This window comes from Rutidosis leptorrhynchoides, chromosome 2 (assembly GCF_046630445.1).
Source record: "Rutidosis leptorrhynchoides isolate AG116_Rl617_1_P2 chromosome 2, CSIRO_AGI_Rlap_v1, whole genome shotgun sequence".
Taxonomy (NCBI): Eukaryota; Viridiplantae; Streptophyta; class Magnoliopsida; order Asterales; family Asteraceae; genus Rutidosis; species Rutidosis leptorrhynchoides.
Window position 1 is genome coordinate 68185533 of NC_092334.1, and position 16003 is coordinate 68201535.

Consider the following 16003-nt stretch of genomic DNA (forward strand, 5'->3'; position numbering starts at 1 on the left):
GTAATCGATTTTGGAAACGGATGGGATAAATATCTACCATTAGCAGAATTCTCGTATAATAATAGTTATCATGCGAGCATTAAAGCTGCGCCATTCGAAGTATTGTACGGAAGGAAGTGTAGATCTCCTATTTGTTGGAACGAAGTAGGAGATCGACAATTAACTGGTCCCGAGATCATACACGAAACGACTGAGAAGATAGTACAAATCAAGGAGAGATTGAAAACAGCCCGTAGTCGCCAAAAGAGCTACGCCGATGTTCGAAGGAAACCATTAGAGTTTCAGATCGGTGACATGGTTATGTTAAAGGTGTCACCTTGGAAAGGTGTAATACGTTTTGGAAAAAGGGGTAAACTAAACCCAAGGTATGTAGGCCCGTTCAAGATCATCGAACGCATTGAACCGGTAGCTTATCGACTCGAGTTACCGCAACAACTCGCCGGAGTACATAATACCTTTCACGTCTCAAACCTTAAGAAGTGTCTTGCAAAGGAAGACCTCACCATTCCTCTTGAAGAAATCCATGTCGACGAGAAACTACAATTCATCGAAGAACCAATCGAAATCATGGATCGTGAAGTTAAACGGCTCAAGCAGAGCAACATACCGATCGTTAAGGTTCGTTGGAATGCTCGAAGGGGTCCCGAGTTTACTTGGGAACGAGAGGATCAAATGAAACAAAAGTATCCACACTTGTTTCCCGATGACGCAAAATAGGTACAATTTTAAAATTCCGGGACGAAATTTATTTAACGGGTAGGTACTGTAATGACCCGCACTTTTTCGATCATTCTATACTTGTAAGATTAATATTTACATAAATTAAACCTTACCAACATGATAAGCAATCCAAATTGTTGAGATTTATGTTTTTGAAAAGAGTTTTACACAACGTTTGACCGTCTAGTTTAACCGATGATATCACGAACTATATAACATATGATAATTATACGTTTGTGTATATATATGTATATATACATATTTAACATGATCTAAGAATGTTTTAATATCTCATTTTGTATTAATAACAATAAGTTATATGTATATTTTGAAACTACTAACTTAAGTTTTCAAAACGATAACCATACGCAACGTTATTTGACTTAAATACTTATGACCTATAATGTTTATACATATATCGTATAAGTAATGAATTTAATCACTTTTAAGAACTTAAATACATAAAACCATATAAGTGTATTCACAAAAGATAGCTATATTTGAATCCTCATTCCATTTTTCACAAAATTTCTATACGTATATCTAGAGTATATGTACTCGTATCATACGCAGCTTCTAGATGTATTTACTATTGGTATATACCAATAAAAATCTGCTCCTTAGCAGCCTTAAATGATTAAGAAACATGTGGAACCAACCATTTGTCAAGTAGCATGAATTATTTAGCAAGAAAACAAAGTTAGGTATCTTTTTTTTCCTTTATAACCTAAAAACGTTTTTATGCATGCACACCATTTCTTCACCCCATTTTCTCATACTTACACTTTCATTTCTCTCTCAAAATACTCTTAACTTCATACTTGATCATCTCCAAGCATTTTCTCCATCATTTAGCTTCAAAAACAACACTTAAATCTCATAAGAAAACCTTACAAAAACACTTCAAGAAATCCTTCCAAGAACACAAACTTACTTCCAATCTTTCATCCAATTCCATCACCCTTTTGGTTCTAGGTTCTTACTCCTCTTTTACAGAAACCTTGTCCAAGGAACTTGAGGTAGTATCTATGTTCATAACCTTATTCGATTCATATATATATAGCTATCATATTTTGTGGTATACAATTTTAACAACAAGAACATAGTTTGAATGTTTTCAAACTTGTTTGCAAACTAAATAGATCCTTCTAACTTAACTTTTAAAATACTTCAAGACCTGTAATATAACTTAAATATATGCTAATTTAACAAGGTATAACTTGATTTTTCAAAGAACACCTTAAAAACTGTTTTTACGACGTCGGAGTGTAACCGGGGGCTGTTTTGGGTTGGATAATTAAAAACCATCTTAAACTTTGAATTGAAGGTTTATGTTCTGGAAAAATGATTTTTACTATGAATATGGTAACACATAAAAATTTCATGATTTAATTCAAAGTATAAGTATTTTTAGAAAAATAATCATTTAAGGTTGCCTACATAAAGGAAAAGGTTTAACTTCATAAGTTTCACTAAAGTTTCACCTATGCCGTGTGATTTTGAATACAAAGTAAGATATTTACAGTTCATAGTCTTAAAGAGGAACTCGATCCAAGGAGATGGCAAGTTGAATCAACGAAAACGGAGTTGTAACGAAGAAACTATGACCGAAACAAAATTGGCTATCCAAGACTAGTTTAACTTCGGGATTAATTGGAGAAAATTAAAATAAATCACATCTTTTTAAGATAACATGATATTTTATATATATGTACTCATAATTCAATTTTATATGGTTCAGGATCACCCGTAAACAACACGAGAAGATTAATCATAAGATCCCATGTTTGTACGCAACACGTCATTTGACAACACCGGTACTTTATGTACGCAACACGTCATTTGACAACACCGGTACCGTGGGTCAAGATTAATCTCGACCAATACATATACGATGGGGGTTTTTATTTATTTCATTGGGGGTTTATTAAACACCTAAAAATGAACCATTAAAATTGAATTACTAACATCGGACTGCTAACTACGGACTAAGAAATTATTAAAACTATTAAAAGTATAAAAAGTATATATATGTGACGATTGTTTAAAATAGAAATATATTGATAAACTATATATGGATAGGTTCGTGATATCAATCGGAGACCAAGTCGAAATTACATATCTTCAAGACAAAAGTGAGTATATAGTCCCACTTTTAAACTCTAAGTATTTCGGGATGAGAATACATGTATTTTATGTTTTACGTTATGGACACAAGTAACTGAAAAATATATTCTACGTTGAGTTGTACCACTGGCATACTTCCCTGTAGCTTGGTAACTGTTATTTACAGCGGTATTGTAAACGCGAATCCTGTTGATAGATCTATCGGGCCTGACAACCCCAACCGGACTGGACGACCAGTATTCAACGGTTGCACAGTACTTCGTTTTGTGACTACACTTGGTACGGTGTAGTAAGATTTCATAATAAAGGGAATATGCGACGTGATTAAATGTTAAGTATGGTTACCAAGTGCTCAACCACTTAGAATATTTTTATTAAAATGTTTATATATGAAATCTTGTGGTCTATATTTATATCGCTGCCGGCATTAAACCTATATCTCACCAACTTTATGTTGACGTTTTAAACATGTCTATTCTCAGGTGATAATTAGAAGCTTCCGCTGCAACATGTTGAATTTAAACAAGATCTTGAGTATGCATATTTGTGTCAAAAATAAAACTGCATATCGGAGGATTTGTAATGTAAAATATGCTAGAAATCGTATTGTTATCATCACATGTAAAGTTTGTAAGTCTAAGATTATCGCTAAACGATAATCATCTTTATTTTGTCTAAAGCTTGTATCAAAATAAGAATTATGGTTTGTAATGTAAAATATATGCAGTTGTTCTTTTAAAAATGTCGCATATAGAGGTCAATACCTCGCAATGAAATCATACGTTATCTAACACATTCTTATGGTTAAGGACGGGTTATGACAGTTCAAAATATATTTACAACATTTTTAATACGTTTTAAGGTTTTAAGTTTATTAAGTCAGCTGTCCTCGTTAGTAACCTACAACTAGTTGTCCATAGTTAGATGTACAGAAATAAATCGATATATATTATCTTGGATCAATCCACGACCCAGTGTATACACGTCTCAGGCTAGATCACAACTCAAAGTATATATATTTTTGGAATCAACCTCAACCCTGTATAGCTAACTCCAACATTACTGCATATAGAGTGTCTATGGTTGTTCCAAATAATATATATACATGGGTCGATATGATATGTCAAAACATTTGCATACGTGTCTATGGTATCCCAAGATTACATAATATATTATAATACATGTAATACAATATAAGTTAGCTAGGATATGATTAATATAGATTTGTTACCAATTTTCACGTAGCTACAACAAGAAAAATTATCCAATCTTGTTTTACCCATAACTTCTTCGTTTTAAATCCGTTTTGAGTGTTTCAAGTTGCTTTGGTTTCATATTGAACTTAATTTTATGAATCTAAACAGAAAAAGTATATGTTTATAGTCGGAAATACAGGTTACAAGTCGTTTTTGTAAAGGCAGTCATTTCAGTCAAAAGAACGACGTCTAAATGACCATTTTGGAAAACATACTTCTACTTTGAGTTTAACCATGATTTTTTGATATAGTTTCATGTTCATAAGAAAAATCATTTTTCCAGAAGAACAACTTTTAAATCAAAGTTTATCATAGTTTTTAATTAACTAACCCAAAACAGCCCGCTGTGTTACTACGACGGCGTATATCCGGTTTTACGATGTTTTTCGTGTTTCCCGGTTTTAAATCATTAAGTTAGCATATCATATAGATATAGAACATGTGTTTAGTTGATTTTAAAAGTCAAGTTAGAAGGATTAACTTTTGTTTGCGAACAAGTTTAGAATTAACTAAACTATGTTCTAATGATTTCAAGTTTAAACCTTCGAATAAAGTAGTTTTATATATATGAATCGAATGATTTTATGAACATCATTACTACCTCAAGTTTAGTAGGTAAACCTACTGGAAGTGACAAGAAATGATCTAGCTTCAAAGGATCTTGGATGGCTTGAAAGTTCTTGAAGCAGAATCATGACACGAAAACAAGTTCAAGTAAAATTATCACTCGAATTAAGATAGTTATAGTTATAGGAATTGAATAAAAGTTTGTATATGAGTATTACCTTGATTTAGAATGATATCTTACTGTAAACAACAAGGATTTCTTGAGGTTGTATGATCACTTTACAAGATTGGAAGTGAGCTAGTAAACTTGGAAGTATTCTTGATTTTATGAAACTAGAACTTGTAGAATTTATGAAGAATATTTAGAACTTGAAGATAGAACTTGAGAGAGATCACTTATATGAAGAAAATTGAAGAATGAAAGTGTTTGTAGGTGTTTTTGGTCGCTGGTATATGGATTAGATGTAGTGACCCGAACTTTTCCATGTTTATATATATATTAAATGAAATTGTTATTTACATGATTAAGTGTTTCCAACATGTTAAGCAATCAAACTTGTTAAGACTTGATTAATTGAAATAGGTTTCATATAGACAATTGACCACCCAAGTTGACCGGTGATTCACGAAGGTTAAAAATTGTAAAAACTATATGATGACATATATATGGTTATATATATAGTTAACATGATATTATGATAAGTAAACATATCATTAAACAATGAACTACATATGTAAAAGCAAGACTACTAACTTAATGATTTTGAAACGAGATATATATGTAACGATTATCGTTGTAACGACATTTAATGTATATATATCATATTAAGAGATATTCATACATCATAATATCATGATAATATAATAATTTAAAATCTCATTTGATATTATAAACATTGGGTTAACAACATTTAACAAGATCGTTAACCTAAAGGTTTCAAAACAACACTTACATGTAACGACTAACGATGACTTAACGACTCAGTTAAAATGTATATACATGTAGTGTTTTAATATGTATTCATACACTTTTGAAAGACTTCAAGACACTTATCAAAATACTTCTACTTAACAAAAATGCTTACAAGTACATCCTCGTTCAGTTTCATCAACAATTCTACTCGTATGCACCCGTATTCGTACTCGTACAATACACAGCTTTTAGATGTATGTACTATTGGTATATACACTACAATGATCAGCTCTTAGCAGCCCGTGTGAGTCACCTAACACATGTGAGAACCATCATTTGGCAACTAGCATGAAATATCTCATAAAATTACAAAAATATGAGTAATCATTCATGACTTATTTACATGAAAACAAAATTACATATCCTTTATATCTAATCCATACACCAACGACCAAAAACACCTACAAACACTTTCATTCTTCAATTTTCTTCATCTAATTGATCTCTCCCAAGTTCTATCTTCAAGTTCTAAGTGTTCTTCATAAATTCTACAAGTTCTAGTTTCATAAAATCAAGAATACTTTCAAGGTTGCTAACTTACTTCCAATCTTGTAGAGTGATCATCCAACCTCAAGAAATCTTTTTTATTTATAGTAAGATATCTTTCTAATATAAGGTAATATTCAAATTCAAACTTTGGTTCAATTTCTATAACTATAGCAATCTTATTTCGAGTGATGATCTTACTTGAACTTGTTTTCGTGTCATGATTCTGCTTCAAGAACTTCGAGCCATCCAAGGATCCGTTGAAGCTAGATCCATTTTTCTCTTTTCCAGTAGGTTTATCCAAGGAACTTAAGGTAGTAATGATGTTCATAACATCATTCAATTCATACATGAAAAGCTATCATATTCAAAGTGGTAAACTTGTAATCACTAGAACATAGTTTAGTTAATTCTAAACTTGTTCGCAAATAAAGTTAATCCTTCTAACTACACTTTTAAAATCAACTATACACATGTTCTATATCTATATGATATGCTAACATAATGATTTAAAACCCAAAAACACGATAAACACCATAAAACCGGATTTACGCCGTCGTAGTTACAACCGGGGGCTGTTTTGGTTTGGATAATTAAAAACTATGAAAAACTTTGATTTAAAAGCTATACTTCTGGGAAAATGATTTTTCTTATGAACATGAAACCATATCCAAAAATCATGGTTAAACTCAAAGTGAAAGTATGTTTTTCAAAACAGTCATCAAGATGTCATTCTTTCGACGGAAATGACTACCTCTTTCAAAAACGACTTGTAACTTGTGTTTCTGACTATAAACCTATACCTTTTATGTTTAGTTTCATAAAGTCAAGTTCAATACGAAACCGTGGCCGCTTAAATCACTCAAAACGGATTAGAAACGAAGAAATGACGAGCAAAACAAAATTGATAAAAACTACTCATTTTAGCTACGTGAAAATTGGTAACAAATCTATTCCAACCATAACTTAATCAACTTGTATTGTATATTATGTAATCTTGAGATACCATAGACACGTATACAATGTTTCGACCTATCATGTCGACACATCTATATATATTTCGGAACAACCATAGACACTCTATATGTGAATGTTGGAGTTAGCTATACAGGGTTGAGGTTGATTCCAAAATATATATAGTTTGAGTTGTGATCAATACTGAAATATGTATACACTGGGTCGTGGATTGATTCAAGATATATATATTAAATTATTTATGTCCGATCAATTGTGGACTTCTAAATCGAACCGCTAACTGGACAACTAAAAATCATCAACACGTAATAAAGAAAATATTGTGAATATATTTCGATCATATTTTGATATATGTATATATTGTTATAGGTTCGTGAATCAACCAGTGGCCAAGTCAAATTCTCGACGAAGTGATATTTGGTGAAAGTGAGTTATAGTCCCACTTTTAAAATCTAATATTTTTGAGATGAGACATTAATATTAAAATCTTCACTGATCGCCGAACTCGAAATATTCCACAGAAGAGACATTAATTAGATTACTTTTTAATATTAAATCTTATCTTATACTTAAAAAGAGATGATTTTCACACACACTTTTTTGATCCTCACACACCTATTTTAACCTTTTACCCTTCTAATAATACTCAATTGGTGTGTAAGAATCAAAAAAGTGTGTGTGAGAATCATCCCCTATACTTAAATGATCCTGATTACTTTAATATTAGAATCTCTACTCTAATACACAAAATAATATGCCAATACCCTTTATTCTATTCTATCTAATTTGATATTAGCGAGATATAAATTAGTTTTCCTTTGGTAAGAAACTAATCCAATTGTTTGAAATGTAAACTTGTCTTTTGAATATTTGATATTCTAGAACTATGCTTATAAATGAAACAAAATAAACTGTTATTTGGATCGAAGTTTTGGTTGTAACTGATCACACTCATATCCAATTGAAAAGATTTTGCAAAGATATCACTAAATATTAAACATTACAAACTAGCTTACTTTTACAAAAACAATTTAGGGAAACTATTATTATCAATTCAATTAAACCAAATTCTTAGAAGAAGCCTCAGGCAGCCTAGTTATCATCAATGTGATTTCAGTCGGTAATTCCAACATTTTTATTTATAAATCATCATCGGCTTCATTTTCTGAATTTAATAAAAAAAAATTAAAAATTAACAAGAAAATAGAAATGTGATCACATAAAACGGCTCTGTGAATGAACGGAAACAAATCAGTTCACAGGTTCCTATAAAAATGCAAAAGGCACAAAAGCTTGTTATCGGTTCAATCATAGCATCTTCGGTCAATGCAACTTTTGGCTACCGTCGATATGGCATCGAACCTTAACGATAAATTTTGTATCGTTTATCAATTTATCAAATAAATTCAAATGAAAAAGAATAGAAAAAAAAAATTAACTAAAAACAACATCAGAATGCATTTAGGAATTCAGAAAAATGAACAGATAATGTAAACAGCTGAAGATATGAATGCGGTATAAGAAAACGAAGGATGGTGTATATGTAGAGAACTGTGATTGTAAACCCTAATTTTCAGAACAATAATTTAGGGGTTAGTCGGCCCATTAAAAAGCTGCCTAAAGCCCGTTTTGATCTCGGTCTAGTAAAGGCCTTTTAGTTGTGATATGTGCATATTATAGTCGAGATATCATATGGGCCATAAGCCGGCACATGTCATCGAAGTTAAATTTCAAAATAATATTTACATTTTTAAACTTCAATTTTATTTTCTTGACATAAAATACACGATCCTTTTCGGTAGTGTTGTTTCAAGTCCTAAAACTCAAAATAATGTTGAGACGACAAATGTAAATAATTTCTTATTATCAAATGGACAATCCTTTACTATTTAGGTTTTGTTAATGTATACTACGAGACACACGTTAAGCTGCATTTAATAAAACTCATAATGTTCTTAAGTTTTGAAATTTGTAATTAACAAGAATATGGGCTGACCCAATTGGGCCAAATGGGCTGGATAGTTGTTATGGGGAAAAAGATAGAAATGGAAGGCATTCATGGTATTCAAACCCAGAACCCTCCGCTAATCAACACACACTCCAGGCTATTGAACCGCTGATGTCTTCGCTATTTAGATAAGGTACTTAATATTTAAAGGTTAAAATGTTTTACTTAATATTTAAAGGTTAAAATGTTTTGGGTTACTATTGAGGAATAGTAACCCACTTTTGCTCCAATGTAATATTATTAATTAATTAATACGTAGTATTAATTTAATATATAATTTTCCATGTAAAATCTCGAGACCTAATTATAATTCTTACAAGAAAATAATCATTGAGCTGTATATATGATAGTATAGAACTTTAGAAGGTAGAATTGAACAAAATCATACTAAGGAATAGATAAAAATGAACACGTACGATGATTAATCGTTAAAACTTGTGGGTATTAAAAAGGCGGATTCCGGTACGTATCGAACTTGATAAAAGAGATATAGATTTGGATTCCGTTAGATCTTCTTTATGTGATGATGATGTGGAAACCATTGAGCATACTTTAATCTTTTGTCGTCATGCAATGGATATTTGAGTTCGGGTCTATAAATGGTGGGGCTTAGGTGCGGTTTCAAACTTAAGCATAAATGAAGTATTTCGGGGCAAATGTAATCATTCCTTATCCCCTCTTTGGTCGAGTGTTTGAAATGTCCCGTTCTTATTGATTAAAAACGTTCCATATTAATTGATTTCGTTGCGAGGTTTTGACCTCTATATGAGACGTTTTTCAAAAACAGCATTCATTTTAAAACAAACCATAACCTTTATTTCATCGATAAAGGTTTAAAAAGCTTTACGTAGATTATCAAATAATGATAATCTAAAATATCCTGTTTACACACGACCATTACATAATGGTTTACAATACAAATATGTTACAACAAAATAAGTTTCTTGAATGCAGTTTTTACACAATATCATACAAGCATGGACTCCAAATCTCGTCCTTATTTAAGTATGCGACAGCGGAAGCTCTTAATAATCACCTGAGAATAAACATGCTTAAAACGTCAACAAAAATGTTGGTGAGTTATAGGTTTAACCTATATATATCAAATCATAATTATAGACCACAAGATTTCATATTTCAATACACATCCCATACATAGAGATAAAAATCATTCATATGGTGAACACCTGGTAACCGATATTAACAAGATGCATATATTTAAGAATATCCCCATCATTCCGGGACACCCTTCGGATATGATATAAATTTCGAAGTACTAAAGCATCCGGTACTTTGGATGGGGTTTGTTAAGCCCAATAGATCTATCTTTAGGATTCGCGTCAATTAGGGTGTCTGTTCCCTAATTCTTAGATTACCAGACTTAATAAAAAGGGGCATATTCGATTTCGATAATTCAACCATAGAATGTAGTTTCACGTACTTGTGTCTATTTTGTAAATCATTTATAAAACCTGCATGTATTCTCATCCCAAAAATATTAGATTTTAAAAGTGGGACTATAACTCACTTTCACAGATTTTTACTTCGTCGGGAAGTAAGACTTGGCCACTGGTTGATTCACGAACCTATAACAATATATACATGTATATCAAAGTATGTTCAAAATATATTTACAACACTTTTAATATATTTTGATGTTTTAAGTTTATTAAGTCAGCTGTCCTCGTTAATAACCTACAACTAGTTGTCCACAGTTAGATGTACAGAAATAAATCGACAAATATTATCTTGAATCAATCCACGACCCAGTGTATACGTATCTCAGTATTGATCACAACTCAAACTATATATATTTTGGAATCAACCTCAACCCTGTATAGCTAACTCCAACATTCACATATAGAGTGTCTATGGTTGTTCCGAAATATATATAGATGTGTCGACATGATAGGTCGAAACATTGTATACGTGTCTATGGTATCTCAAGATTACATAATATACAATACAAGTTGATTAAGTTATGGTTGGAATAGATTTGTTACCAATTTTCACGTAGCTAAAATGAGAAAAATTATCCAATCTTGTTTTACCCATAACTTCTTCATTTTAAATCCGTTTTGAGTGAATCAAATTGCTATGGTTTCATATTGAACTCTATTTTATGAATCTAAACAGAAAACGTATAGGTTTATAGTTAGAAAAATAAGTTACAAGTCATTTTTGTAAAGGTAGTCATTTCAGTCGAAAGAACGACGTCTAGATGACCATTTTAGAAAACATACTTCCACTTTGAGTTTAACCATAATTTTTGGATATAGTTTCATGTTCATAATAAAAATCATTTTCTCAGAATAACAACTTTTAAATCAAAATTTATCATAGTTTTTAATTAACTAACCCAAAACAGCCCGCGGTGTTACTACGACGGCGTAAATCCGGTTTTACGGTATTTTTCGTGTTTCCAGGTTTTAAATCATTAAGTTAGCATATCATATAGATATAGAACATGTGTTTAGTTGATTTTAAAAGTCAAGTTAGAAGGATTAACTTTTGTTTGCGAACAAGTTTAGAATTAACTAAACTATGTTCTAGTGATTACAAGTTTAAACCTTCGAATAAGATAGCTTTATATGTATGAATCGAATGATGTTATGAACATCATTACTACCTTAAGTTCCTTGGATAAACCTACTGGAAAAGAGAAAAATGGATCTAGCTTCAATGGATCCTTGGATGGCTCGAAGTTCTTGAAGCAGAATCATGACACGAAAACAAGTTCAAGTAAGATCATCACTTGAAATAAGATTGTTATAGTTATAGAAATTGAACCAAAGTTTGAATATGATTATTACCTTGTATTAGAATGATAACCTACTGTAAGAAACAAAGATTTCTTGAGGTTGGATGATCACCTTACAAGATTGGAAGTGAGCTAGCAAACTTGAAAGTATTCTTGATTTTATGAAACTAGAACTTTTGGAATTTGATGTTATGCGAGGTGTATACGAAATAGTTTATATTTTACTAGGAAAAACTATTAAATACGATACAATTTTACACAAGATATTTATTTATTTATAGAATGGATATACTTAAACCTTGCTACAACACTTATAGGCAGTGTACCTAATCGTAAAGTAGTGTAGTTTTTAGTAAGTCCGGTTCGTTCCACAGGGAAATCTTTAAACAAAGCTCAACGCTATATTAGTTTACTTTTATAAAAATACAAACATATATATAAGTAATATTATTATTATAAAGGGGGTTTTTACCGTTTAATAACCGGTTTGTCGATTTTAAGACTTTAGTCGCAGTTAAAACCTAATGTAAAATATAAAATAAATACAAGACTTAAATTAAAGCGTAAAGTAAATAACGATAATGAAATTGCGAATAATAAAAGTGCGATAAAATAAAATTGCGATAATTAAAAAGTACGATAATTAAAAGTGCGATTAAATAACAATAAATAAAAAGTACGATAATTAGAAGTGCAATTAAATATAAAATAAAGGAAATTAAATATGAAATAAAAGAATTATGCTTATTTAAACTTCCGTAATCATGATGTTTGACGTGTTGATTTTAGTTTTATGCCCCATGGGTTAATTGTCCTTTGTCCTGGATTATTTAATATGTCCGTCTGGTTTTTGTCCATAACAGTCCATCAGTCATAAATATAAAGTGCGAGTGTCCTTGTCAAATTATTATTATACCCGAAGTTGAATATTCCAACTAATTGGGGATTCGAATTGTAACAAGGTTTTAATACTTTGTTTAATGAATACACCAGGTTATCGACTGCGTGTAAACCAAGGTTTTACTACTTTGTTAACAATTACACCAATTACCCTTGAATGTAATTTCACCCCTGTTTTAATTATTCTAGTGGCTATTAATCCATTCCCGTGTCCGGTTAAATGAACGATTATTCGTACATATAAATACCCTGCCCATCGTGTCCGATCGAGTGTATATGGTAATTTATAGGGACGCCCAATTGTAAATCTTTATATTAACATTAACAAACTTTCATTTAGTTAAACAAATATAAAGCCCATTAATAGCCCATAGTCTAATTTCCACAAGTGTCGTTCTTTTGTCCAAACCCCAATTATGGTACAAAGCCCAATTACCCAATTTTAGTAATTAGCCCAACATCATGATTACTTCGTTTTAAATAAGCATAATAATAACTTAGCTACGAGACATTAATGTAAAAAGGTTGAACATAACTTACAATGATTAAAAATAGCGTAGCGTTACACGGACAGAATTTCGACTTACACCCTTACAATATTCGCTAACATACCCTTATTATTAGAATTATAATTAAAATTAAAATATAAATTATATATATATATTTTACGTATATATGAGAGAAGAGAGAAATAGATTGATATTTGCGATCAGAATTCGGTTGGCTTTATAGGGATTTTCGTTTTTTGGGGCTCCGCGACTCGCGGTGAATTTTGCCTTCAAACTCCGCGAGTCGCGGAGGTTACTTTTACAGCTCAGAGGAGTTTGGCTCTTTGTTTACCGACGATTTATAATATATATATATAATATATATATAATTAATATAATTAATTATATATTATATTATATTTATATACATAGTTAACTTGTAATTTTTAGTCCGTTGCGTCGAGCGTTAAGAGTTGACTCTGGTCCCGGTTCCGGATTTTCGAACGTCCTTGCGTACAATTTTATATTTTGTACTTTGCGTTTTGAATCTTGTACTCTTGTAATTTCGAGACGTTTCTTATCAATAATTGGAACCTTTTTGATTGTCTTTTGTACTTTTGAGCTTTTTGGTCGTTTGCGTCTTCAATTCGTCGAATCTGTCTTTTGTCTTCACCTTTTATTATTTAAACGAATATCACTTGTAAATAGAACAATTGCAACTAAAAGCTTGTCTTTCTTGAGGAATAATGCTATGAAATATATGTTCGTTTTTAGCATTATCAAATATTCCCACACTTGAGCGTTGCTTGTCCTCAAGCAATATCGTCTTGAAATACTAGAATCACTTCTTTATTCTTCACACTTTATACATCAGTGATTTCTATACGGCGGTATAAACAATGGTAGTAACGATATGGTTTACAGTCCCACATGACTATAAAAATTTAGATCCATTAAGGAAATTGGATCTTTATGAAAACATTTGATCTTTTGAAAATTAAATCTAGTTTTTACCCTAGATAAGTTTTCCGGAATAACCCTTTACCGGTGTTTGCAAAATATTTTTGTGGGTTTGGTGGGTTTCAGATTTGAAAATTTTAGCTCAAAACTTGCGGTTTTGTGTCACCCACTTGCTAACCTTGTATTTGGAAAGCAACACGTCCAGTTTACTTGTCCCGTATATTACCTTTCGGTAAACTACCGTCCGGTTGTAAAGGAAAGCGTTGAACAAGCAACTGTTAAGGCAATGTCCCGTGACATGCTTTTGATTATGGTCTATAACGTGTCGGACGCAATTACTATCCTTGGTAGGAGCAATAGTAAAGCTCACCCTCATAATTTTTCGGTATGGCACAAGGTCCTGTCTTTGACCATGCTATGCAACCACCGTTCTTACGGTTGACACCCGATTTAGTTCAGGTGACCTAATGAATTCCAGGTGAATTCCTAGGATTTTACGTTCAATGGTAATGAACGCATTGAAAATAGGGTTTTCAGAAAACAAATCGGTTTATAATTTTGATCAAAATATTTTCTCGTTCAAGCTCGAGTTTAGATATCATTGAATTCCATGAGTTTGAATTCTCAATCTTTAAGGTCAATCTCTAGGATTGAGTAATATCAGTCTTAAAAGCTGATTTTTAATCTTTAAGGAGATTATCCTTTCTGGGGATCTGATTCATTAGTCTTATCCAGCTAATTTGCATGGTGCCCCCCCATTGTACGAGATAAATCCTTCTCATGGTTAGGATAAATCCGACCACTTGGCGACCCTGTTTAATGCTGAGGTCCGTGGATTTCCTGCTGATTTTAGTGATGACTTTTCTAGATTTTTCGTCAACCTACAGCTGGTCTGGACGACAACTTCATGACCTAAATCAAGAAGCGCGTGTCTTTTTCGGAAGACTTTACTTCCTTTTAATGATGGAATTGATTCATCGTGTAGATCCATCTCTTCTTTTCTTTCATCGGGTAAAAACAGTTTAGTTTAGTCCAAAGCAAAAGTATTTTCAGTTATTTGTTACAGATATATGTGACATATGTTTAAGATAACTTGGTAAATTTTCCCACACTTGGCTTTTATTTTCCTTTTTATCGTCCTCTATTCCATTTTAAATGAATTTTAACATTTTAGTTTGTTTCTCAATTTATGTCCTTTCCGAGGTAACAATAATTTCGGTGTTAAAACCTAGTTTTATCGTTCATAAATATGTATAAACATGATTTGAATTCATTTAATTGAAAATTTTGAAAAATTTTACTAGAATTGGGTAGTCAGTATATAAGACTAGGGCTGTTCTTTTTTATCAGAGAGCACTAGATTCTAATACAACTACTGCTTTACTAGTATTTTTAATGGTAACCAAGTGTTTAAGATAAAAATTTTAAAATCCGAAAGAATTTAACCCCTTCCCACACTTAAGATCTTGCAATGCCCTCATTTGCAAGAAATCAGTAACAATTTAAATTATTGAGGGTGATTTGTGTGAAAATGATTAAATTTTTACCAAAGTTTCCAAATATATTGGCGTTTGTTTGCTGAATGATAAATGGTGCACATCATTTGTTCATTCCGTCTTGTTGTTATTTCACATATATTTTGCATCTTGTCGTCAAAATTAGTTGCTTTTGCTGAACTTAATGCCAGTCTTTGAAAATGCATTGTTTTACCCTGTTGTGTACATAAGTGATAATGCTAAAAACGAACATATATTTCATAGCATTATTCCTCAAGAAAGACAA

At 31.5% G+C, this 16003-nt stretch overlaps 2 non-coding genes across 2 annotated transcripts; both read right to left on the bottom strand.

Moving 5' to 3' along the window:
• Window positions 1-8179: 8179 nt before the first annotated feature.
• On the bottom strand, window positions 8180-8263 carry LOC139895410 (small nucleolar RNA snoR77Y). Its single transcript, XR_011775862.1, has one exon. It is a non-coding gene; the product is annotated as a small nucleolar RNA snoR77Y (small nucleolar RNA).
• Window positions 8264-8311: 48 nt separating this feature from the next.
• Window positions 8312-8467, bottom strand: LOC139895419 (small nucleolar RNA snoR2/U65). Its single transcript, XR_011775871.1, has one exon. It is a non-coding gene; the product is annotated as a small nucleolar RNA snoR2/U65 (small nucleolar RNA).
• Window positions 8468-16003: the final 7536 nt, after the last annotated feature.